The sequence below is a fragment of the Sus scrofa genome, unplaced genomic scaffold (assembly GCF_000003025.6).
Source record: "Sus scrofa isolate TJ Tabasco breed Duroc unplaced genomic scaffold, Sscrofa11.1 Contig435, whole genome shotgun sequence".
In the NCBI taxonomy this organism is placed as follows: domain Eukaryota; kingdom Metazoa; phylum Chordata; class Mammalia; order Artiodactyla; family Suidae; genus Sus; species Sus scrofa.
Window position 1 is genome coordinate 61,780 of NW_018085206.1, and position 3,975 is coordinate 65,754.

Sequence of the window (3,975 nt, forward strand, 5' to 3'; positions counted from 1 at the left end):
ACAAAAATATTTGCTACCTTACCCAGGATCACACACCTCAGAAATAAAATGATGGCAAATTTTAAGTCCAGAGGCAGTGTTCTTAACAGATACCATTTTTTTTTTTTTTTTTTTTTTGCTTTTTAGGGCATCACCCATTGCATACAGAAGTTCCCAGGCTAGGAGTCAAATCAGAGCTATAGATGCTGGCCTACCCCACAGCCACAGCAGTATGGGATCTGAGCCCTACACCACAGCTCACAGCAGCACTTGATCCTTTACCCGTGTCCTCATGGGTCAGGTTTATTACCACTGAACCACTATGGGAACTGCAATAACAGATAACTTTTATTCATTTATTTATTTTGCTTTTAGGGCTGCGCCTGTGGCATATGGAAGTTCCCAGGCTAGAGGTCTAATCAGAGCTGTAGCCATGGGCCTACACGACAGCAACACAGGATCAGAGCCACATCTGCGACCTATACCACAGCTCACTGAAATGCTTGATCCTTAACCCACTGAGCGAGGCCAGGGATCAATAACTTTTAAAGATGATTATTTTTACATTGCTAAATGGATATTTAATAAAATATTTGTGGTTGTTTTGACTTTTGTTTTTTTAATGATGAGAAAGCTGCATATTTTTTCAATTTTCACTTTTATTTTTTTTCTCCCTCAAATTTCTTATTCATAACCATTGATCACTTTTTGTTGGATTTTTGGCCTTTCCTCATAAATGCTATGTAATAACTTTAATATTTTAATATAGTAACCATTTTTGCCACAAACACTGCACGTTTTTCATTCTATATTTATCTTTTATCTTTGCTTTTTTTGTTTGTTTGGTTGGCATATGGAGATTCCCAGGCTAGGGGTCAAATCAGAGCTGTAGCTGCTGGCCTACACCACTGCCACAGCAATGCCAGATCCGAGCCACGTCTGCAACCTACACCACAGCTCACCGCAATGCCAGATCCTTAACCACTGAGCAAGGCCAGGGATCGAACCTGCGTCCTCACGGATCCTAGTCAGATTCATTTCTGCTCTGGGCCATGATGGGAACTCCTATCTTTTATCTTTGTATAAATCTTTTGTCATGTGAAAGTTTAAAATTTACATGTTACAGTCAGAAAAAAGTCAAATCTCATATCCTCTTGTGTTTTTCAACTGAAAGTATATTACTGTTATTTACCAAGGAATAATGTATATCTTCAGCTAAAAACCTAAAATTAAAATCACATGTAATGGAAGCAGTTACAAATATTATAACCACATTCAGCCTCATGTAGACATCCCATGGTCAAATTATACTTCATATATCAGTCTAGTAGCACTCTCTATTTTTATTGTAAATTATATGGTATCAGTCATATCAATGACCTTGGATTTAAACATTCAAAGAAGACTGAAGAAGTTTGATCTACATAACTAAATAACTGATAACTTCCACAGACTGCAAAAAATCGACTTGATTATTTGACTTTGATGTTCCTGGTTTCATTTATAACCACTGTTGTGTTACATGTTGTCATTCTTGCTGTGCTATATGTATATTTGAGGGAAAGTATGGTATAAAAAATAGAATGGGCTTTATATCCTGCCTTTGAGCATTGAACCCACCATTACTGAGTGTGTAAATTATTCTCACTGAGTCACAGTAGAAATAAAATGTAGAGCATACCTGTTTATCAGGATTTTGTTGCGAATTATTTTAGGCACTGAGTAGTGTCAGTCACATGTTAATCGGGCAATGATTAAATGATCAGTTTTACAATTTTCATCAAGATATTTGGAGATACAGGGAGATGTCACCTGTGATCATCACTATAAATCACAAGTAAGTCATATTTTTATTTCCTTGAATCAAACCATCTAATAGTCATGATAGCTCTTTGCAGGAATGTTCATGCACGCATATCATTTAAGAAAAAGAGACAACCAAAAAAAAAAAATGAAGATGTCACTAAAACAGTAGATTTGTAGAATCAATTGTAGACCTAGATGAAACTTTTAAAACCACTGCTCAGCATTTTCAGCCCGAATTAAAAGTAATTGATTTAAAAGTAGTATTTAATCTTAAAGTGCTTATTAAGGTAGCTTAGGATGTAAGAAAAAGGTAAGGAATTAAAATGTATTGAGCACTTACAAATGTCCGTGTTTTATGCATAGAAGTCTACATTCGTGGCATTTAAATGTAATGATTTACTTCTTAAAGTCACATATAACTACTAAAACCAGAAGACCTACTTTCTAACCATATGATAAGTATGTTGTATTTTTACAAGGGCTCCACTTAATTTACTATAAATTATATTTACTATGGAATCATTTATTTGATTACAATAAGAGTATCCGATAATTTCCGACTGACAATTTTCCCGTTTTATGCTTTCAGGAATGAAAAGTTAGTGAGTCATCATGAATCGGGCAAACGAGAGCTCCTCAAAAGAGTTCATACTACTTGGCTTCTCAGACAAGCCCTGGCTACAAACGCCCCTTTTGGTGCTCCTATTAGCATCATACGCAACCACCATCTTTGGCAATGTGTCCATCATGATGGTGTGCATTCTGGAGCCCAAGCTCACACTCCCATGTATTTCTTTCTCACAAACCTCTCCATATTAGATCTCTGTTACACCACGAGCACCGTCCCTCATATGTTGAAAAACATTTGTCAGAACAAAAAGACCATCAGTTATGGTGGCTGTGTGGCCCAGCTCATCATCTTCCTGGCTCTGGGTGCTACGGAGTGTCTCCTCCTGGCTGTTATGTCCTTTGACAGATATGTGGCCATTTGCAGACCCCTCCGCTACGTAGTCATCATGAACCCCTGGTTCTGCTTCAAGATGACAGCCTTCTCCTGGCTCACTGGCTTCAGCAACTCAGTGTTGCAGTCCTCCTTGACCCTTAACATGCCTCGCTGTGGTCATCAGGAAGTGGACCACTTTTTCTGTGAGGTTCCTGCCCTTCTCAAGTTGTCATGTGCTGACACAAAGCCTATTGTCTCCGAGCTCTTTTTCTTCAGTGTGTTAATTCTGCTAATTCCAGTGACATTGATCCTCATCTCCTATGGCTTCATAGCTCAAGCAGTATTGAGAATCAGGTCAGCCGAAGGACGGCGAAAAGCTTTTGGAACGTGTGGGTCTCACATGGTTGTGGTCTCTCTCTTTTTTGGAACAAGCATATACATGTATCTACAACCACCTTCTTCCACTTCTAAGGACTGGGGAAAGATAGTTTCCCTTTTCTATGGGATATTCACACCCATGTTGAACCCTCTCATCTATAGCCTTAGAAATAAAGATATGAAAGAGGCCTTCAAGAGGCTGGAATTATTAACATTTTCTATAAGAAATAAGTGTTCCATTGTGACAACAATCTTCTGAATCTGTCCTTATCCTTGAAAATGATAATAGTTTTTAATTGATTTTTCATTTTTTCAGGCTCTTATGATTGTATTGAATTCAGCCAAAACTTATAAAACTTGCTTCAGGAAGCAATGCTGAAGACATCTTTTCTTTTGTTAAAAAAAGATTTATTATGATTTATTTACAATGTTCTGTTAATTTCTGTTGTACACCAAAGTGACCCAGTAATACATATGTATACACCTTTTTCTCACATTATCCTCCACCATATTCCTTTACAGGTGATTAGATATATAGTTCCCTGTGCTATACAGCAGGATCTCATTGCCTGTCCACTCCAAATGCAAGAGTTTTCATCTACTAACCCCAAATTCTCGGTCCATCCCACTCCCTCCCTCCCCCCAGCAAACACGAGTCTGTCCTACATGCCCATGATCTTTTCTGTTTTGTAGTGGATCACTTGTGCCATATTTTAGACTCCACATATACGTGATATGGTGTCTGTCTTTCTCTTTCTGACTTACTTCACTTAGTATGAGAGTGTCTAGTTCCATCCATGCTGCTGTAAATGGCATTATTTGGTCCTTTTATGGTTGAGTAATATTCCATTGTTTATATGTACCACATC

General features: G+C 37.8%; 1 pseudogene; it reads left to right on the forward strand.

Moving 5' to 3' along the window:
- The first annotated feature begins 994 nt into the window (after positions 1-994).
- LOC110258789 lies at positions 995-3,378 on the forward strand (annotated as a pseudogene).
- Positions 3,379-3,975: the final 597 nt, after the last annotated feature.